The sequence below is a fragment of the Bufo gargarizans genome, chromosome 6 (assembly GCF_014858855.1).
Source record: "Bufo gargarizans isolate SCDJY-AF-19 chromosome 6, ASM1485885v1, whole genome shotgun sequence".
NCBI classification, from domain to species: Eukaryota; Metazoa; Chordata; class Amphibia; order Anura; family Bufonidae; genus Bufo; species Bufo gargarizans.
In genome coordinates, this window is record NC_058085.1 from 191012262 (window position 1) to 191035614 (window position 23353).

General features: G+C 50.3%; 1 protein-coding gene across 1 annotated transcript in view; it reads right to left on the minus strand.

Moving 5' to 3' along the window:
- The window catches only part of LOC122940285 (nuclear receptor coactivator 4-like), a 31685-nt gene extending 18464 nt beyond the window's left edge, over positions 1-13221 (minus strand). Inside the window, exon 1 of the mRNA XM_044296868.1 lies at positions 13081-13221. The gene's annotated coding sequence lies outside the window, so the exon portion shown is untranslated. The remainder of the gene's footprint in view (positions 1-13080) is intronic.
- Between the last annotated feature and the right edge of the window lie 10132 nt (positions 13222-23353).

The window sequence follows — 23353 nt, forward strand, 5'->3', positions numbered from 1 at the left end:
GCAGCTACCGTATTTTTCGCCCTATAAAACCACACCTGCCCATAAGACGCACCTAGGTTTTGAGGAGTAAAATAAAAGAAAAATTATATTTTGAACCAAAAGATGTGCTTTTGAACTAATGGGGGAATCTGCGGCTACCCACCGTTATGGGGGAATCTGCGGCTACCCACCGTTATGGGGGAATCTGCGGCTACCCACCGTTATGGGGGAATCTGCGGCTACCCACCGTTATGGGGGAATCTGCGGCTACCCACCGTTATGGGGGAATCTGCGGCTACCCACCGTTATGGGGGAATCTGTGGATTCGCTTGCAGCGATTTGGTGTCTGTCTGACGAAACTAAGCCAAACGGATCCGTCCTGGCACACAATATAAGTCAATGGGGACGGATCCGTTTTCCATGACACAATCTGGCACAATAGAAAACGGATTCGTCCTCCATTGACTTTCAATGGTGTTTAAAACGGATCCGTCTTGGCTATGTTACAGATAATACAAACAGATCCGTTCTGAACAGATGCAGACGGATGTGTTATCAGAACGGGTCCCGCCTGTGCAGATCCATGACGGATCCGCACCAAACGAGAGTGTGAAAGTAGCCTAAAGGATAACCAAAATGTATTGTGTGGGCCATAACCTCTGCCATCAACTTTGTAAAGAGCCTGAGATATTCCAAACGGAAGTGCTCTGTGTTGTAGAGGATGGACTTGGCCTTCCATGGAAACTGCCCTGAATTGGGATGTGGTAATAGGCATCTTTTATGTCTCTGGTGGCCATAGATGTTTTATTGCAGACTGTATAGATTCCATTCAGCTTTTTTTGTATCTTAGGAACTAATTTAAGTCTCTCAGGTTTAGACCTCATGCACACGAACGTTGTTTTGGTCCGCATCCGAGCCGCAGTTTTTGCGGCTTGGATGCGGACCCATTCACTTCGTGTGCTGTCCGCATCCGTTGCTCCGTTCCGTGGTCCGCAAAAAAATAAAAAAAAATAACTAGCCCTATTCTTGTCTGTTTTGCGGACAAGAATAGGCAGTTATATTAATAGCTGTCCGTGTCATTCCGCAATCTGCGGACCGCAAAACGCACAACGGTCGTGTGCTTTGTAGCCTTTGTAACTAGAACCGTTTTCTCTAAAAGGGAAAAACGTCTTGTTTTAATGCTAGGTTTCTTGTAGAATTCTGCATAAGATTTGTAATTTGTAATCTTTCTGGTGGGGGAGAGAAACTCTAGACGGAACCAGTCTTTTATAATACCAAGAATCCAGGGGCTTGACGAGAGTCATTGTTGACTAGCCTTGGACCCTGAAGTGGACTGAGAATTAGACAGGAATCTCTTATCCTTCCTCTTTCTGTTCTCTTGTTGGAAATTCTGTCTTTTGTCTATCTTGAATTTTTTATATTTTTCCGAAAAAACTGTTGTCTTTTTGGAGGTCTGGAGACAGGAAACCCTTTTTTGTTATCAGAGGCCTTCTCTAGAAGGTCATCCAAAACTGTTCCAAAGAGATAATGTCCCTGGCACAACAGACTCTTTGAACCCGTGTCACCAGACATCCCTTAAAGGGATTCTGTCACGAGATTTGAGGCCTATAACCTAAACATATGGCCAGGTCCCTACTAATACGCGGAATCCGAAACTGACCTTATTAAATGTGCCTGTGGCTCTATTAGCATATAAAACAGGTTTTTATAACCTGTCATTCACGTACCTAATGTGCCCAAGGGGACGTCTCTTCATGCAGGGTGTCCGGCTGCAGCCATCTCCGTCTGGTGCCCAGCGCCGCCTTCCCACTAGAAATCGCCGCCCTCCCTTTCAATATATCCGCCTCCCTCACCTCAGCGCCGCTTCCGAAATCGTCCGCTCTCCTCAGCCAGATCCCGTGCGGCTGTGAGAGGATGGCTGCAATAGGGCGGTCAAGGCAGGTTTGAGCGAAGTGCGCCGGCCAGCGCATGCGCACTTCGCTCAATGAGGCCGCTGCCAGGAGTCCGCACGGGCGCATCAGGTTATACCTAGTGCGCACGCGCGGGATCTGGCTGAGGAGAGAGGACGATTTCGGAGGAGGCGCTGAGGTGAGGGAGGTGGCGATGAGGTGAGGTAGACGGATCTATTGAAAGGGAGGGCGGCGATTTCTAGTGGGAAGGCGGCGCTGGGCACCAGACGGAGATGGCTGCAGCCGGACACCCTGCATGAAGAGACGTCCCCTTGGGCACATTAGGTACGTGAATGACAGGTTATAAAAACCTGTTTTATCTGCTAATAGAGCCACAGGCACATTTAATAAGGTCAGTTTCGGATTCAGCGTATTAGTAGGGACCTGGCCATATGTTTAGGTTATAGGCCTCAAATCTCGTGAAAGAATCCCTTTAAGCCAAATAGCTCTCCTTGCCGAATTAGAGCCGCTGACCTTGCATTTCATTTTAAAGGGAGTCTTTCACCTTACGGTACTTTCACACTAGCATTATTCTTTTCCTGCACAGAGTTCCGTCCTAGGGGCTCAATACCGGAAAAGAACTGATCAGTTTCATCCCCATGCATTCTGAATGTAGAGAAATCCGTTCAGGTTGCATAAGGATGTCTTCAGTTCAGTCACTGAACGGCGTTTTGGACGGAGGAAATACCGCAGCATGCGGCGGTATTATCTCCGTCCAAAATTCTGGATCAGTTGCCAGAACGTATTAGTGTCGGATCCGGCATAAAAAATACAGGAATTGCGCAGACCGGTAAAAATGTAAAAAAATAATAAAAATAAATAGAAACGGATCCGTTTGTCCGTATGACAAACTGAGAGACGGATCCGTTCTTGCAATGCATTTGTGAGACGGATCCGCATCTGGATCCGTCTACAAATGCTGTCCATCTGCATGCAGATTGCCTGATCACTTTGCCGCAAGTAGCCTAAAATCACCCTTATAGAACACTAACCCCAGGATCTCCATTACATTCCCCATATTAGAATGCTGCCTTCCATATTGCTGTCCACCAGCGATTTTCTCAGAAAAAAACACTTGTATTCAATATGTTAATTAGCTTCTGAAGCTGCCCATGGGCGGCGTTCATGGGCCGGTGCCCAGGCCCCTCGGTGCTTTTCCTACGAAACCACTCCCCTTTCACCCCTCTGGCCCGCCCTAGGTTCTTCCGATTACGTCCTCTTAGCGAGAAATCCAAGGGGCAGCTGGCAGTACGCTGCACTAACCATTGATTTTAAAAGGTCTGTATTCACTCATCTGTGATTTTCCACTGACCACGGGTCACAGAGACACGCTGTAGTTTGGTCTGTGTTTAAGGATCCAGCACTACCATTAAAATGTAGGGGTCCAGGAAAAAACACGGACAACACGAATGGCGACTGTGTTTCACGGTTCATTGCTAGGAGATGCTCTTGAAATTAATTTTCAGCTAAGCAGTGTCTGTGGAATATGGATGACATGCGGAAAGCAAAAAACACGGACCAAACACAGATCCTTCACGGATGAACCACTACTTTGCAACGGGTGTCCTCATGAGGCTTAAATCAGCACTGTGGCCCCTTCTGAGGAATAGTGGGGGTCTAGAGTAAGGACTATATTTCCAAGCACTATACCATCATTTTATCAGATAGGAATAACCCTTTTAGGGGCAGTATGCATATATTTACATGAAGGTACCCCAAGTTGTAGTTTGTAGCACCTATATGTAAATTATCATATATATATATATATATATATATATATATATATATATATATATACACACACATTCTTTTTTACGCACTTAATTTTTTGAAGAAAGCAGACTTTTTTTTCCCTAACTAGCCATCTATGTGATCTGACCTAAATACAATGAACAACCTATGACATAGAAAGATGAAGGGCAGAAGGAATGCTCTCAGACAGCTCCTCACTAGTCTGCAGAACATCTCACTGGCTGTTGTTGCAGCTCGGCTTGTCATTCATTGTGTCAGATGTACTGTATTTTTTGCCCTATAAAGACGCATTTTTCCCCCAAAAAAGTGAGGGGAAAATGCCCCTGCGTCTTATGGGGTGAATACTAATGAGCACTTCCATTATAGTACTGGAGGACCAGGAAGCGGTAAACGCTCTGTACTCACCGCTTCCTGGTCCTCAGCTGTGCAGGGCTGCGCACAGCGTGAGGGCGCTCTGTGACCTAACCATGTGCGCGTCAGATCACAGCACAGCCAACAGCAGGAGGTAGAGGATCGCGATGTAGGTGAGGAGCGGCGGCATCCAGGAGCAGGAGAGGTAAGTGTTTTTTTATTTAATAAAACATGAGGCTGCTGGGGGCATAATGGGGGCTGAGAGGTATAAGGGCAGATATGGGTACTGATGAGAGGCATGGGGCTCTTATCAGGTCTAATTGGGGGTAATCTACATCAGGGTCTGATTTGAGGTCATTGGGGTCTTATTAACATTTGGGGTCTGATTGGGGCTGTCAGCTGAGGTCTTATTAGCATTTGGGGTCTGATCGGTGGTCTGACCTGAGGTGTAATGAAAAATATTTTTTTCTTATTGTCCTCCTCTAAAACCTTAGGTGCGCCTTATAGGGCGCAAAATACGGTAATCAGAACTTAGAAGAAGCCCAGGAAAGGTCTGCAGATAAAGCCGCCTCAGGAGGAGTAATGTCAAAAACTGAAGCAGTCAGCAACTTGACAAAAACAAAAGCTTCAAGTTACAGAAAAGATTTATGAGCAGAAATCCTGGACGTGAGCCAGGAAGAAAATGTACCGCACTCCAAAAGGCCTCATGCACACGACTGGATTTCATCCATGTGACATCTGCATTTGTTGCACACTGACCACTCATATCTATGGGACACGCATACGCCCGTATTTTGGTATTTTATCCGTGTGGCCGCTCCACGAATTATGGAAGATGTCTGGTCCGCACTGTGAATGAGACTGGCACTTTCTATTTACGGGAGTGAGAAAATGCAGAATGCAGGGAAGGTATTTTGAAGATGAAAATAAGGACACGTGTGCATGAGGACTAATGTGTCAGCACTTGTCTGGATAACCTTGGTACTGCTGAGGCCAGTGACTGGCTGCAGCAGTATCCAGTCTGCACGAGCACATAATGGCTGCAGCAGTGGAGGATCATATACATTGTTTTATGAAAGTTGCTGGCTTGGGGGAGCAGGGCTCCAGATGGCGACCAAAATGGTCGCCAATGCGACTTAGAATTTACAAATGGCGACAATACTTTTTAGTCTTGTCGCCATTTGCGACTAGACCCGCCACCGCAGCTCTGCCGTTGAATACAGCGGCGGGGCACAGGAGATGATAGCTCTCTGCCCCCCGCCGATGTTCTTCTCAGCAGCGCAGTGGTGGAGTCTCTCCTTCCCCCCTGTGCTGCTGCCGCCGCCACCTCCGCGAATAAGAAGAGAGGGGAGGGGCTGTGGCCACTGCGCCACCAATGAAGATAACTGACCTGTAATACAAATACTGGAGGCGGGTGCCGGAATCAAATAGCCGGCACCCGACCTCTATGACAGGGAGCTGCGATCAGCTGCAGTTGAGTTAACCCTTCAGGTGCGGTACCTGAGGGGTTAACTGCCGCTGATCGCAGCTCCCTGTCACAAAAGTCGGGTGCCGGCTATTTGATTCCGGCACCCGCCTCCTGTATTTGTATAAGAAACATTGGTGGCACAGTGCGCACCCCCCCCCCCCCCCCACACAAACACCCCAGTATAAGAAACATTGGTGGCTCAGTGGGAAGTGCCAATGAGGGTTAAAAAATTATTTAAAAAATTAACTCACCTCCTCCAGTTGATCGCGTAGCTGCTGGTCTCCCGTTTTTTCTTCAGGACCTGTGGTGACGTCACTGAGCTCATCACATGGTCCATTACTATGGGGATGTATCATGTGATGAGTACAGTGATGTCACCACAGGTCCTTTGACAGGTCCTGAAGAAAGAACAGGAGACGAGCAATTGGAGGCAAGATAATTTTTTATTTTTATTTTTTAACCCTCATTGGCACTGCCCACTGCGCCACCAATGTTTATTATATTGGGGGGGCGCACTGCGCCACTAATGTTTATTATATTGGGGTGTTGGGGGGGCGCACTGCGCCACCAATGTTTATTATATTGGGGTGTTGGGGGGGGGGCGCACTGCGCCACCAATGTTTATTATATTGGGGTGTTGGGGGGGCGCACTGCGCCACCAATGTTTAGTGTGTTGGGGGGGCGCACTGCGCCACTAATGTTTATTATATTGGGGTGTTGGGGGGGCGCACTGCGCCACCAATGTTTATTATATTGACCTTCTACTATGCATTTTGCATTAAAGAATGCTATTATTTTCCCTTATAACCATGTTATAAGGGAAAATAATACAGTGAATAGACTGTCACCTAGCAACCATGCGTGAAAATCGCACCGCATCCGCACTTGCTTGCGATTGCTTGCGATTTTCACGCAGCCCCATTAACTTCTATAGGGCCTGCATTGCGTGAAAAACGCACAACATAGAGCATGCTGCTATTTTCACGCAACGCACAGGTGATGTGTGAAAATCAACGCTCATGTGCACAGCCCCATAGAAGTGAATGGGTCCGGATTTAGTGCGGGTGCATTCCGGTATTTTGAATGCCAGATCCGGCACTAATACATTCCTATGGGAAAAAATGCTGGATCCGGCATTCAGGCAAATCTTCAGTATTTTTCGCCGGAGATAAAACCGTAGCATGCTGCGGGTTTATCTTTTGCCCGATCAGTCAAAATGACTGAAATGAAGACATCCTGATGCATCCTGAACGGATCGCTCTCCATTCAGAATGCATGGGGATGAAACTGATCAGTTCTTTTCTGGTATAGAGCCCCTGTGACGGAACTCTATGCCGGAAAAGAAAAACGCAAGTGTGAAAGTAGCCTAAAATATTAAGTTTAAATCCCCCCTTTCCCAATTTTACATATAAAATATATAAACAATAAATAAACATATTACATAGCGCTGCGTCCGAAAAGTCCAAACTATTAAATTATTAAAAAATATCTCCTATGCAGTGAGCATTCGCCATTTTTTAGTCACCTTGTCACCCCAAAAAATAGGATAGGACTGTTCTATTATGGGCCGAACGGTTCATAAAATGCGAAATGCATGCAGATTTTTTTATTTTATTTTTTTTGCGCGGTATTGAGTATCGCAATACTTTTTTATGGTGACATCTGATCGGCATAGCGTTGTCACGATACCAAAATTTGGATTCGGTTTCGATTTGGCGACTACATTTTTCAGTTCAGGAGCCAATGGCTACTAGGTATTTTTTTTGTCTGGAGCACTGGATTTGTTTATTACTTTGGACAACTGGATTATCAGAGATGCTGCAGAATCCTGTGCGGCCGGCACTTCTGGGATCACGTCTGAATCTCTACTAGCACTGCAGGGTCCTTTAAGGCTTTCGTCACAAGAATTTGGTTTGCCTTTTTTCACTTCAAAACCCAACCCAAAAATGCTTTTATTTCACATGACATGCAGTTTTTATTGCATTTTCTTGGGCTCTATGTAACCCCCCCCTCCGATGTCACTTCCTCTGGATCTCTATTAAAAAAAGAAAAAAAAAAAATTGAAATACACATTGACCCATGATTTTTTTTTTAAGCAGAAAAAATAAAATGGATGTCTATGGCACCAAAAAAAAAAAAAATGCCACTAAACACATTTTTGTCACATTTCATAATTTCCATGGTCTTACAAAGAAGAATGAGGTGGTGCCTGAAAAAAAATACTTTCACTCTAAGGCCTCTTTCAGACGGGCGTTGCGGGAAAATGTGCGGGTGCGTTGCGGGAATATGCGCAATTTTTCCACGCGAGTGCAAAACATTGTAATGCGTTTTGCACTCGTGTGAGAAAAATCGGCATGTTTGGTACCCAAACCCGAACTTCTTCACAGAAGTTCGGGCTTGGGATCGGTGTTCTGTAGATTGTATTATTTTCCCTTATAACATGGTTATAATAATACAATAATGAATACAGAATGAATAGTAAAATAGCGCTGGAGGGGTTACATTTTTTTTATTTTACTCACCTTAATCCACTTGATCGCACAGCCGGCATCTCTTCTGTCTTCTTTCTTTGCTTTGTGCAGGAAAAGGACCTGTGGTGACGTCACTCCGGTCATCACATGACCCATTACCATGGTAAAAGATGACCGGAGTGATGTCACCACAGGTCCTTTTCCTGCACAAAGCAAAGAAAGAAGACAGAAGAGATGCCGGCTGCGCAATCAAGTGGATTAAGGAGAGTTAAATTTATTTATTTATTTTTTTTAACCCCTCCAGCGCTATTGTACTATGCATTCTGTATTCAGAATGCTATTATTTTCCCTTATAACCATGTTGGTCTCCATCCCGATCATCTCCTAGCAACCGTGCATGAAAATCGCACCGCATCCGCACTTGCTTGCGGATGCTTGCGATTTTCACGCAACCCCATTCATTTCTATGGGGCCTGCCTTCGTGAAAAACGCACAAAATAGAGCATGCTGCGATTTTCACGCAACGCACAAGTGATGCGTGAAAAATCACCGCTCATGTGTAACAGCCCCATAGAAATGAATGGGTCGGGATTCAGTGCGTGTGCAATGTGTTCAACTCACGCATCGCGCCCGTGTGAAAGGGGCCTAAGGCCTCTCACACGAGCGCGACAGATTAGGTCCGGATGCGTTCAGTGAAACTCGCACCATTTTGCAAGTTCAGTCAGTTTTGTCTGTGATTGCGTTCAGTTTTTTCGGCGCGGGTGCAATGCGTTTTGATGTGTTTTTCACGCGTGTGATAAAAAACAGATGTTTTACAAACAACATCTCCTAGCAACCATCAGTGCAAAACGCATGGCATCTGCACTTGCTTCCGGATGCAATGTGTTTTTCACTAAAGCCCTATTTACTTCTATGGGGCCAGGGCTGCGTGAAAAATGCTGAATATAGAACATGCTGCGTTTTTCAGACAACGCAGAACTGATGCGTGAAAAAAACATGTACACGGACCCATTGAAATTAATGCGTCAGAATCCAGTGCGGGCGCTATGTGTTCACGTCACGCATTGTACCAGCGTGGAAAACTCACTTGTGTGAAAGGGGCCTAACTGCCCAAGTACTAAAGGGCAGTACTGAATAAAACTCCAGAACTCTGCCTGAGACGCCATCTCCCTTTACCGCCAATACCAGTAAGGGTATGACCAGACAGCGTGGCAGCACCGGACAGCCATATGGGACGCAGCTGGCTCCCATTAAACCAATGAGACCTCAATGTTTAGTCGTCTGCATTGTTAATGGATGCAGTAGTAAGGTGCTGCACAGCCATTAAGGCCTCACGCACAGGACTGTACTTTGTATCAGTATGTTGTTCATTTCTACTAATGGAGTGAGAGAAATGCAGATTGCACAAGGAAAGTGTCCGTAATTTACAGATCCCTGGTTGGCGGACCGCAATATGGACATGTGCATGAGGCCTTACAACGTCTAAACCGTGCAGTCTCATTAGCGTAACAATGGCCACAGTGCCGTGTGGACGTATCACACAGCTATGCCTAGACGGATGATCGCTAGCGTTAAATAGACCAGTCCTGTATAGAGACTTACTGGAAGTTCTCCATGGTATGGACACTTAGTGGGAAACGAATATGCAAAGAGGTATCTCCCAAGGAAGAGAACCATCCCGCTAGCGCCACCTCTTGGAAGTGGCTCCCTATGGAGCATTGTTTCCCATGGAACATTACCAGTAAGTCTCCAAACAGGACTGGTCTCTTCAAGAAGACTCAGCATCCTCCCCAAGTCTAAATAGAAAATGAAAAGTGTCATCTATACTGCAAGCTCCCATGTAAATCAAAAGCTGCTATTAACCCTTTCGCTACCAGCACCATACATGTACGGCGCTGGTGCAGTCTTTAAATATGGCACCAACTCGTGCATGCAGCGGGCGCCCATAGCTGGCGGGTCTCTGCTGTTTCAAACCATAAAGTACAACTTGTCCCGCAAAAACATGCCCTCATACGGATACGTGAATGGGAAAAATAAAAAAGTTATGGCTCCAGGAAGACAGGGAAGTAAAGTTGTGCAGTCCTGTTTATGACACTGTATAAAACTATATTTTTCTGAGAACATGTCACCGGCACGTACCAACTATATACAGTAGGTTATACGGCCATACCGCCTTATAAAAGTATGCTTTACTGCAGGGTCAGAATGGGCCCTCTAGTGCCATTATACACAGGCAGCCATGTACACATTAGGCTACGTTCACATCTTCACGTGCAGCGGTATTTTTCCTTCTAAAACCCGCCATTTATGCCAGAAACACAGCTAGATCCCGTTATAGTCAATAGGGGACTGGCGGTAATCTGTTGAATCCAGCAATTGACCGGAAGCAGGGGGGGGGGGGGGGGGGGGGAGTAAGTGAGATCCACAGCCTGTCAGCTGTGTGTGCGGATTTTCAGTGCAGATCCCACCCTTTGCATTGCACAAGGTAACACATGGGAATTCTGCTGCAGAAACGCAGGGAAATCTGCCCGAATATGACATAAACTACACTGCCGAGTGCACGGTGGCTTTAGGCCTGATTCGCGAGACCGTCGGCCGTATCTCCTGGACCTGAACCGCCGGCATCATAGTAAGGGTCCATTCACACGTCCGTTGTTTGTTTCCTGATCTGTTCCGTTTTTTGCTGAACAGATCTGGACCAGATCTGGACCCATTCATTTTCAATGGGTCCTGAAAAAAAACAGACAGCACAATGTCAGATTTTTTTTTCAGGACCCATTGAAAATGAATGGGTCCAGATCTGGTCCAGATCTGTTCAGCAAAAAACGGAACAGATCAGGAAAGAAACAACGGACGTGTGAATGGACCCTTAGGCGGAGGATCTGAAAACCAGGCCAATACGGTTCCGTTTCGTCCCCATTCATTGTCAATGGGAACAAAACTGATCAGGATGCTTTCCGTTCCATTTTTTGACCGGACACAAAACCACTGCAGGCGAGCATCGCTGACTTATATTGATTTTGCGTCTGGATCCGGTTTGTTCCGTTTCAGTGTAACACAAGCACGTCCTAATACATACAGATGTGTTAAAGGGAACCTGTCACCGGGATTTTGGGTATAGAGCTGAGGACATGGGTTGCTAGATGGCCGCGAGCACATCCACAATACCCAGTCCCCCTGTAGCTCTGTGTGCTTTTATTGTGAGAAATAAATTATTTGATACATATGCAAATTAACCTGAGATGTCCCTGACTCATCTTACGTACAGGACTCCTCTCATGGTTGTGTGAATCAGGCCTTAGTTTTCACTGAGTGAAGCTAATAATCCGATACCAAGCCCTCCCATGAGCGTCTTGCCTCTCAGCCCAACCTACAACCCGGACTCTAGGGCTCTGCACATACTGTGTGTGTGTGTGTGTGTGGTACCAGAACCGAGATGGTCACTAACAGGGAACTGCCAATGCTCTACAGCAGGCATGTCCAAACTGCGGCCCTCCAGCTGTTGCAAAACTACAACTCCCAGCATGCCTGGATAGCTTACAGCTATTAGGGCATGCTGGGAGTTGTAGTTTTGCAACAGCTGGAGGGCCGCAGTTTGGACATGCCTGCTCTACAGGAACGGGTGCCATATAAGACATTCACCACATGAACTGTGCTGATGGAGCCTGACCCTCAGGTTCTGTTCATGTCTGGTTTCTGAAGTCTGTAAGCATTCAGCAGTCCGCAATCCACAACATACGGCCAAAGATAAAACATGTTCTATGTGCACCCGAAAGCCCACAGAGGTGCTTCCGATCCGAGGTTTAGGCTACATTCACACGACCGTGCCACAAAACATGGATACCGGTGTTCTGCCAGATTACTACCTCATCAGAATGCTATACCCTCGTCACTTCCGGTGACACGGCCGCACTGGAAGTGATGAGAATCAGCTGGAGGAAGGGGTGTGCGGTGCTGCGCAAGCGCAGATCCACGAGTAAGTCGAAATTGTAGCACCGCTGTGGGAGAAGCGCCAACTTAATGCACACACTGTGCCTGCGCACTCAGGGGTAGGGAGATCTGATGGAACATTTTGCACTGACAAAGCTACCTCCCCTGAGTGCGCACGCGCGGTGTAATCCTGATGTGTGTGGCCGACGGGAGTATATAGCCGTGCGTGCGCACCCTCTCCTACCCAGCCGTGACTCCAGGCACAGTGTGTCCCGGCCGGTTTTGCGCATGCGCATTAAGTGGGTGCTTATCCCGCGGCGGTGCTATAGTTTTGACTTACCTGTGGTTCTGCGCTTACACAGCACCGCACACCCCTTCCTCCAGCGGATTCTCATCACTTCCGGTGCAGCCGCGTCACTTGACGAGGGTATAGCATTCTGATAAGGTATAGTAATCTGTCAGAACACCGCCGTGTACGTTCCACATTTTGCAGAGCGCACAGAACTGGCGCTATATAGAAAATGCTTAGTCTTGTCCGCGATTGCACTGAAGAATAGGACACTGTATTTTTTGGGGCTGCAGAACGGAACTACAGATGGCACACGGTGTGCTGTCCGCATCTTCTGCGGCACCATTGAAATAAATCCATAGGAAGTCCTATCAGTGCCTGTTTATGGTCCATTCACACGTCCGCAAAATGGGTCCGCATCCGTTCCGCAATTTTGCGGAACGGTTGCAGTCCCATTAATTTTCGATAGGGCCTGAATGTGCTGTCCGCATCCGTATTTGCGGATCCGCGCTTCCGCATCTGTGCTTCCGTTTCCGCAAAAAATAGAACATGTCCTATTCTTGTCCACAATTGCGGACAAGATTAGGCATTCTCTATCATAGTGCCTGCAAATTGCGGAATGCACATTGCCAGTATCCGTGTTTTGCGGACGTGTGAATGGACCTGGTCCACAATACAGGCCCCGAGTCAGTACCGCCGTGTGTGTGACGACCATATGTCCGGGGATACAGGTCCAGTCGTTACTCACAAACCCCTTAGGGCCCACCCACTACAGCCGGCACGCATGCGCAGATGCGATCTTGCTCCAAAGGGCAGACACACAACGCCAACATAGGGCATTTGGGCCGGTGACGCTCACATACAGTAGAGGACGGTTGACATATCACTCACCGTTTGATGTCAGTGACACACTGGCCCTTTAGTTACACAACAAACCGCCCCGGGGACCGGAACCCGGTGCTTCGGTACCGTACAGAGAGCCCACAAGCCAGCTGGAGAAAAGAAAGGGAGGGCAGAAACCTCGCGAGATGAGATCTCGTCCTTAGCCTAGAGATATTAGTGATTCCGTGCTGCCTCCTGGTGGTTGGGAGAAGTTTTACAGGAGCTCCAGTCACAGAACTCTCAATATGATAATATTTGTAGGGGAGGCTATATCCCCCCACCTTGTGTGTAAAGGGCTGGTGTACACTGACGCTGGGCAGTGCGTGGAGGATGGGAGTGGTAGTTGTGCCATTGGCAATCTCTCCCTCTGGCGCTCCCGGGGGCTGTGGAGTGACTGGAGGGCACACCCTTTGTACCCTCAGGGCAGACCCTGGTGTTGGGGCTTCTGGCTGATGGTAGTTGGGCTACCCCTGTTGTGAGATGTTGGTCTGAGTGCAAGGCAGGACAGCAGGTGCAATGGGCAGCAAATGGTGGACTCTGCAACTAGGGACCACTATGGGGGACATTATTACTGCTGGGGGCATCTATGGGGGACATTATTACTGCTGGGGGCATCTGTGGGGGACATTATTACTGCTGGGGGCCACTATTACTGCTGGGGGCATCTATGGGGGACATTATTACTGCTGGGGGCAACAATGGGGGACATTATAACTGCTGGGGGGGAGGATGGGGGGCATTACTGCTGGGGGCAACTATGGGGACATTATTACTGCTGGGAGCATCTATGGGGGACATTATTACTGATGGGAGCATCTATGGGGGACATTATAACTGCTGGGGGCTAGTATGGGGGACATTACTGCTGGGGGCAACAATGGGGGACATTATTACTGCTGGGGCAAGAATGGGGGGCATTATAACTGCTGGGGGCCACTATGGGGTACATTATTACAGCTGGGGGCAACAATGGGGGGCATTATAACTGCTGGGGGCGAGTATGGGGGCATTATTACTGCTGGGGGCAACAATGGGGGACATTATTACTGCTGGGGGGCAACAATGGGGGACATTATAACTGCTGGGGGCGAGTATGGGGGACATTACTGCTGGGGGCCAGTATAGGAGACATTACTTTTGGGGGTGACTGGGGGACATTACTACTGCTGTGGGCCACTATAGGGGACATTACTACTGCTGGGGGGCCACTACAGGGTACATTATTACTGCTGGGGGCCACTATAGGAGACATTATTACTTTTGGGAGTGACTATGGGGGACATTATTACTGCTGGGGGCAACTATGGAGGACATCATGTATAGTGTAGGGATTAGAATTTTATTTTAAAAAAAGTCAATGCTAATCATCCATTTCTAATGTCCGTTTTTAACTGCTGTTGGCCAGAAAATGGATGCAAAACTAATTAAACAACTAAATGATTTTCCTATTTCATGACGTAAAGTCATAGTTTTATTAAAGACACGGAGGCGAGTATTGCTTTCTCCTTCTTTACTGTCCACCAATAGCAGCAAAGAGAAAAAATTAACATACAGGAAACCATAGCAACCAATGTCCCTCCCCTATGGCCCCTATAATAGGCCGCTCCTCCTATGGCTCTTCCTCTTTCTTTGGGGACCTGGTGCCAACATCTCGAACCATCCAACGAAACTCTGAAACTTGACCGTAACGAAGAAATCCAGTCTCAACGAAGCAGGAACCAGCAGTCGCCAACCTGGCCAACCACCGAAGAACATTAAACCGGAACACGGCATCCAATCCTGGAAGAAGCTTCATCCTGAAAGAGAGAACAGACCATGGGCCTAGGTGAAACCGGCATGTCAGAACAAGAGCGTCCGCAAACCATCTGCTCAAACAGAACCAAAAGGATTCGAATGACCAACGGCAATAAAGTGCATTAAACAAACACAACAATGGCAATAAAATAACCAACAGGACAATAAATACAATGGCATTAAATAAATAACAGGACAAAAAAACATAGCAAAAGAATAAACATAAGCGAGCCCTGAAATAAAACAACCCACCCAACAGACCCAAGGGAGGGAATCCAGGGGGGGCAATACTCGCCTCCGTGTCTTTAATAAAACTATGACTTTACGTCAAGAAATAGGAAAATCATTTAGTTTTACAGCAAGACACGGAGGCTCCTATTGCAAGTTCAAAGCCTGTCAATAATAGAAGCAAACAAATTAGCTGGAGGACGGAAATAGAACTCCCTGAACGTGGTAACATTAGACCAGTCGGCCAGACGCATAACATCCTCCAATCTGGCCCCCGAAACCGCAAGGGCGGTGGCAGAGGCCCCACGCGCAGAATGGGCCGTGAAGACAGAAGTGTCAACACCCGCCAAGGACATAATCCATTTAAGCCAACGTGCTAACGTAGGGCTAGACACCGGCCCAAACGGATGCCGAATAGAAACGAACAGCTGCGGCCTGGTCGGAGACCTGTGTGCCAGAGTCCTGGACTCGTATTCCCGAAGGCATGCCACGGGGCATAAGATCGGAGAAGAGGGAAAACTAGGGTAGGACACGAACCGGATGCTAGTCTTGGTGCGACGCGAGATGTGAAAGGTAACCCCCTCCGGGGTAAACGAACGCGCGTCGTAATCAAGGGCCCGCACGTCCGAGACTCTTTTACAAGAAATGAGGGAAAACAAAGCCAACAATTTAGCGGACAACTGCCTAAGTGATAGATCCGAATTCTCGGGCCAAGAGGCCAAGAAAGCGAAAACCAGGGAAACATCCCAAGTAGTGGAAAAACGAGGCCGAGGGGACGAGACAACCGAACCCCCTAAGAAGGTGAGACACCGAAGGATGTTGACCGGCAGCGACAACTGCGAAGCCCTCGTGGGTAGAAGAAATAGCAGACCTGAAAAGGTTAATGGTCCGATACGCCTTCCCCGCCTCAAAGAGAGAGGTGAGAAATTGCAGCAGGTCAGCTACAGGTGCCGAAACGGGATCCAAGTCCCGTTCCACGCACCAGTTAGCCCAAGTTCTCCAGGCTGCCCGGTAAGATTTTCTGGTGTCGGGAGCCCATGCGCTGTCCAATAGTCGTCGAGTCGCCGCCGAAATCCCCTCGAAAGATCCAGGTGTCCGGAGATCCGGCACGCCAGCAGCCGCAGGGATCCATCGAGGAGAAGGGGATGGTGTAGATCCTGAGGGTTGCGTAGGAGATCCAACCGGCTCGGGAGAAGAACAGGGATCTCCACCAGAATCTTCAACAATGAAGGGAACCAGACCTGGGACCCCCAGAACGGAACCACCAGAACCAGATCCGCCCGATGGCGGAGAACCTGCAGGAGTGTCCTCGGGATCATCGAGAATGGAGGAAACGCGTACAGGCGGGACACCGACCAGTCCTGGAGGAATGCATCCACCGCCATCGCCTCCGGGTCCGGACGCCAACTGAAGAACCAGGTGAGCTGTCTGTTGAGCCGAGAGGCGAAGAGATCGACGGACATCGGACCCCACAAATCCGAAATCGCCGCGAACACCTGCGGATCCAACTGCCAATCGCTGCAATCCGATAGGTAGCGAGAGTTCCAATCCGCCTGAACGTTGCTCAACCCCGGCAAATACTCCGCCTGCACCATGATGTCCCTGGACAGGCAAAATGACCAAAAATCTTTGGCCAAACGAGCCAAGGTGGCCGAGCGAGTACCCCCCAAACGGTTGACATACCGGACCGCCGACACGTTGTCCATCCGCAGCCTGATACACGCGTTGGCGATCCCGTTGGAGAAACTCTTCACCGCGAAAGACCCCGCCAAGAGTTCCAACGCATTGATGTGTAGGAGGGACTCCTCCGCCGACCAGGGACCCCCAGTGGAGACCCCGTTGCAATGGGCACCCCAGCCCTGGAGGCTCGCGTCCAATTCGATTGTCAACTCCGGTAGGGAACCAAAGATCGCTCTCCCGTTCCACGCTTCTAGGTTGGCAATCCACCAACTCAACTCCTCCCGGGCTTCCGAATCCAGAACCACCGCGTCCGCAAAGGAGGCACCGGTCCGAAGATGGGCGATCTTCAGTCGCTGGAGCGCCCGGTAATGCAGTGGGGCTGGGAACACTGCCTGAATTGACGAGGCCAACAGGCCGATAATGCGGGCCAGGTGACGTAACGAGAGATGGGGAGCGAGGAGCGCATGTCTCAACTCCTTGCGGATCGCCCGCAACTTCGCCACCGGCAGACTGAGGGACTCCGAGAGTGAATCCACCGTGAATCCCAAGAATTCCATCCTCTGGGCCGGAACAAGGCAGGACTTCTCCCAATTGAGGAGGAAACCGAGACCCGACAATAGGTCCGACGTCCAGCGTAGATGTACCAGCAATCCCGCTCTGGACTCGTGCATCAGAAGGATGTCGTCCAGGTAGATGATGAGGTGCACACCCCGAGTCCTCAACCACGACACGACCGGACGCAGCAACTTGGTGAAACACCAGGGAGCTGAAGACAGCCCGAACGGCAGACAGGTGAACCTCCAGACCTCTCCTTCCCACCTGAAACGAAGCAGGTCCCTGGAACGAGTGGCTACCGGCACTGTCAGGTAGGCATCCTTCAGGTCCACCGTCACCATCCAGTCCCCAGGGACTAACAAGTCCCGAAGGAGATGGATCCCTTCCATCTTGAAATGACGGTAACGTACTACCGCATTCAAAGAGCGAAGGTTGTTTACCGGTCTCATCTGCCCATCTTCCTTTTGCACGAGAAAGATATTGCTGATCACACCCGCCAATGCCGGGGGCGCCGACTCTATCGCTAGCTTTTGTCTGAGAGACTAATTCCGCGTCCACCAACGATCCGTTCGCGATAGGGGAACGAGCGGAGGGGAAGGAATCAGATAAGGGGACCCCGTGAGCTCTATGTGAAATCCCCTGACCATGGCGAGCACCCACGGATCTGCGGTAATGAGGCTCCAAGCGTGGGAAAAAAGCAGGAGTCTGCCCCCTACACAAGGTACCATAGGATCCCCAATCCGGGGGGCACTTACCCAAGGGTCTGCGGTGGTTCGGGTTGCCCCGGAAGGAGCGAGAACGCCATTGATGTCCTCTTGTGGCGAAGAACGGAGAAGCGTTGCGTTGGTCCTGGAACTGAGGACGATGTCCACCGGAACCTCTGTTTGATCCACGGGCCTGGAAATTTGCACGGCCGGACAGGCGGCCCCTACCACTGCCGGCCCGATGAGAGACCCGTCCCTGGAAGACCCTGCGCATAGAGGCCTGGGCCTTGTCCAGCGCAGTAAAAGTGCCCACGAACCGGCTCATGTCCTTGATGAAGGACTCGCCGAAGAGGAGGCCCTGGGCATCCTTCCCTGCCTCAGTGAGCGCCAAATTGGCCAATTTGGGGTCGATCTTAAACAAGATCGCCTTGCGCCTCAATCGCCACGGCCGTATTAGCGTTGCCAGCAAGGCATATGGCCCTCTGGGCCCAGCCCCTCAATTCCACCGGATTAATAGGGGTACCCTCAATTCTAGCCGCCTCTGCCATCTCCAAGATCCTGGTCAATGGACCAAACACGTCCAAAATCTTGTCCTGGCAGCTGCGGAGCGCTGAATCCAGGCCCTTTTTAGGGTTCCAACCCGTTTTGGCCAAGAATTGCAACATCTTGGGGTCCACCAACGGGGTGTCACAAACTTTATTGGGGACCACTGGCCGGGGACATTCGGCCCTAAGCTTGTTGCGTGACGCACCCAGTGCTCCAGATACGCCCCCACATGAGGGGAGGGGAGCCATTCCGCCGAACGAGGGTGATGTAACGACTCGGGGTCGAACATGGGTTCGCCCGAATCATCCAACACGACCTCAGAACGGGTAGCAGCGGAAGTCGACGCCACCTCCTTGGTAGAGGAGGCCGCCGCAGCGGAGGTCGAGGGGCCCTGAACTGGGGGGGTGAGATCCTCCTCCGTGCCGTAATCAAAATCCGCTAACGCCTCCTCGTCTGAAGTTCTATCCGAGTCAGACAGGTCCGGTGATTGCGCTCTAGCGCATTTCCATGTCCGCGCCCGTTCTGCCTGGCGGGAAGAGGCCCTTTTCCATGAACTAAGCACGGTCTCTGGGGTGGCAAGATGCGCACCAGTCAAAGTCCCCTGTAATACAGGGGGATCAATAGAGGTAGGCTGCGGTGCGGCAATGGGGTCTTGCAAGGGAGCGCTAGCGGGATGTGTGGACAGAGCCTGGACAATAGTCTGTGACAAGACTGACGACATGGAGCCCATGGCTGCCATAATCGCGTCAGACACTGAGCGCTGCAGCGCCAGCGCATGCGCATCTGCATCATTGGGGTTAAGTCCCTCAGGGGAGGAGGGGGGGCGACTGGCAGCAGGAGGTGGAGTGGGAGCAGACATGACTAGACAGATGCCTAAATGGGGTCAGCGCTGGGACTAAAAGAATAAGCCAGGGACAAAGGCCGAAGGTCACCTGAGACGCAAGGGCAGGAGAGCAGGAGCCGCCGACCGTGCAGGGAGCCAGACGAGTGACCGGAAGCAGGAAGCTGAAGGACCGCCCCCAGAAGCCCGCGAAATGCGGCCGTCCTCACTAAGATGGCCGCCGAGATCTCGCGAGATCTCGCGACCGGCGATCACAGAGGGTTTCCAAGATGGCCGCCGAGATCACAAGAGATCTCGCGGCCACCCCGATCGGAGAAGCGCCGGGAAATGGCGCCGCCGAAAATCGAAGAGGGAGGACCCGCCCCTAAACCTCCGGGCAGCGCGGACGCAAGTGCAGGTAAAATCTGTAGAGAGGGGCGGGAGAAAAGGCCAGCGAAACAAAGGCCAGAGCCAAGGCAAGCCCAGCAGGAAACCGCAACAAGGGGGGGGGGGGAGAGCCCGAGGGCGCCGACCGAATATCCCCAAAGCGCAGGGATAAGCGCAGCAATACAAACCACCCACCTGCACCGCAAGCGGTAGGGAAGCAAAAGCAAGGGGAGCGCTGTACAGCAAACAGGGTTAGTCACCCAGTGTACGCAGCGCAAACCAAAAAAGACACCAGCACAAAGCTAAAAACAGCAGAGAATAAAAGGTGTACTTAGCTTGGCAGCAGCAAAGAAAGAGGAAGAGCCATAGGAGGAGCGGCCTATTATAGGGGCCATAGGGGAGGGACATTGGTTGCTATGGTTTCCTGTATGTTAATTTTTTCTCTTTGCTGCTATTGGTGGACAGTAAAGAAGGAGAAAGCAATAGGAGCCTCTGTGTCTTGCTGTAAAACTGACATTGTGTCACTTTTTTATGGCTGTTTTTTCACTGTTGTGTGAATGTAGCCTTAGGAATGCAGTGAGGTTCTTGTTAAATGCTCCTGCAGATTCCCGGGCTGAGGTGTGCAGATTAAGGGCTTGTTCACATGATCGTTGCCCCTCCGTGCCCGTGCTGTGGACCGCAAATTGTGGTCCGCAATGCACGGGCATCGATCGTGGGGCTGCCGCATGCAGATCGCGACCCCATTCACTTGAATGGGGTCTGCAATCCATCCGTTCCGCAAAAAGATAAAGCAAGTTCTATCTTTTTGCGGTGCGGAGGCACGGAACGGAACCCACGGAAGCACTCCGCAGTGCTTCCGTAGGCTTCAGTTCCATGGTTCCGTTCCGCACCGCATCTCCGGATTTGCGGACCCATTCAAGTGAATGGGTCCATATCCGTGATGCGGAATGCACACGGCCGGTGACCCGTGTATTGCGGACCCGCCATATGCGGGCCGCAATATGACAACGGTCGTGTGAACAAGCCCTAAGGGCTCATGCCCACGAACGTAAGGGCTCTATGCACGTGCTGCGGACCGCAAATTGCTGTCCGTAATTCACGGGCACTGACTGTGGGGCAGCCGCATGCGGATCGCGGACCTATTCACTTGAATGGGGTTAGCGATCCGCATCCGACAGTCCGCACTGCAAAAAAGTAGTGCATGCACTACTTTTTTGCGGTGCGGAGGCACGGCCAGAAACCCCACGGAAGCACTCCGTAGTGATTCCGTGGGGTTCCAATCCGTGCCTCCGTTCCGCATATCCGTGATTGCGGACCCATTCAAGTAAATGGGTCCGTGATGCGGGCCGCAATACGGCCACGAGGGCACACGGTCGTGTGCATGAGCCCTAGAGATATGGTTGACCAAACGGTCTCAAAATGTGGAAGGCTGCATTAGCAATGTTTCCTTTCACAGCAGAAAAGTCTGTCTGCCATGAAAAGCACAGCAGAAAGGGGCACATCAAGTATAAAAATAAAGTAGGTATGAGGCAAGAGTAGGATGCAAGGATAACAGCTACTAGTCGGGTAGCTCGGGGAGGGGGACACTATAACAAGCACCTGCGGGGTGTAACCACATCCCTAATATCAACCCAGTGGGGTTTCTTTTCAGGTGGGGGGGCTTGTAGAGCACCTGAAGGCCAAATAAAAGCCATCAGGAGGGGGAATCAAAACGGGTTATCAGACTGGCCATAACCCTATTATAGATTATACTGGTATACCATTATTAGAACAAACAAAGAACTAAAAAGTACACTAAACCATGGTGATGGTGATGATGGTCCGTCCCGCGGGGAAATTGCCCCCGGGCCCCCGACTGCTTAGGGGCCCCCAGCGCCGGCCCGGCCGCAACTACTACTATATTATCTATAATTCTATTGTGTTCTCCAGTTGGACTGGAGAAATGTGCATGGGGGGGGGACGGGGGCAGTTATTGGTACTACCAGTAACTGCCCCCCCCCCCCCAAATGCACATTTCTCCAGTCCAACTGTCCAAACAGAACCAGGGGGACTAGTATACTGGCACTGGGACGGGTGAGATGGTGCCTGGGATGGATCCGACCCAGTTTAATCAACCAACCTACCAGTAACTGGTTGGTTGATTAAACTGGATCGGGATCCATCCCAGTCTGGTAGGTTGATTGATTAAACTGGATCGGATCCATCCCAGGCACCATCTCACCCATCCCAGTGCCAGTATACTAGCCCGCCCTGGTTCTGTTTGGACAGTTGGACTGGAGAAATGTGCATGGGGGGGGGGGGGGGCAGTTGTGCAGAAATAACGTCAAAGTCAGCAAGTGTCATGTGGGGGGGGGCCTTTTCCATTTTACCTGGGGAGACCAGGTGCCATGTTTCCTGCTGTGGAGGTGAAGGGCTCAGATCTTCCGGGGACATCCAGGACGGGAGGTCTATGGGGGAGATGCCTAGAGGATCCCAGGCTGCGCGCAGGTCTGAGGGGGATCTGATGATGATCTGTTTGCCATTCTTTGAAATGGCTAGGCTGAATGGGTACAGCCAGCGGAAAGGGGTGTTAGAGGCTCTCAGTGCTTCTAAGAGGGGCCGCAACAATCTGCGCTTCGCCAACATAGAAGCCGCTAGATCTTGGAATATCCGCAAATCGGACTCTTCATACCTGAGCTGGGGGGCTTCTCTGCTGCTTTTCAACAGGGCCGCGGTGTCCACAAAGCTAAGCTAACAGTGAAAAAACGGCCACAGACGACGTCTCTTGGCTGCTCGTTTGTCTTGGCTTTCGGGGGCGGAGGGCTCTGTGGATTCTCTCGATCACGATTGAGGCAGCTCTGTCTGGACCCAGCAGCAAGCTAAAGATTTCTCTTGCGGCGCCTGGTAGTGTTTCTGGGGCCACTGATTCAGGTAAGCCCCTCAGCCGCAGGTTCCGCGTGCGACTGCAGTTTTCTTGGTCTTCTAGCCGTAAGAGGGCTTCATTAAGAAGATATTTGTGAGACTGTAGCGCCGCTTTGGTCTCTGCCCCAAATTATAGGATTTCTTCTTGGGTGTTTTCAAGCGCCACAACTCTATGCCCCAAGTGCTTCAAGTCCTCTTTGATCTCGGACAAATCCAGTTTCAGGGGCGACAGCGCAGACACCAGAAGATCTTTTTGAGTATGATTTCCCTCCGAGACATCGGACACACTACCCGTCTCTGAGAGATCGTCAGCGGGCTCTTTCCGGCACCATCTTGGCCGCAGCTTCCTGCGACAGAGCTGTCCCTCTAAGGAATTTCTCCAAGTCAGGTTGCTTAGTCGGGGCTGGGGTGATATCTCCAGTGTCCCTGGACTTTTCTCTATTAGTTTTCCCCATATTGAGCCGGAGGGAGAGCAATAGTTAGGGTTAGGTGGCCAGATCTTTCAGGAGCTCAGACACATGCGGACATTCAGCGGCTCGGTCAAGCTCCGCCCCCTCCACTAGGCGTATTCTGCAATCATCAAGCGCATCATCCCACTGTTGTGAAGGAAATAGAAGTTTCTGTTTCACACAACAAATGGCTGGCTTACTTCACAAACGGAAACCCT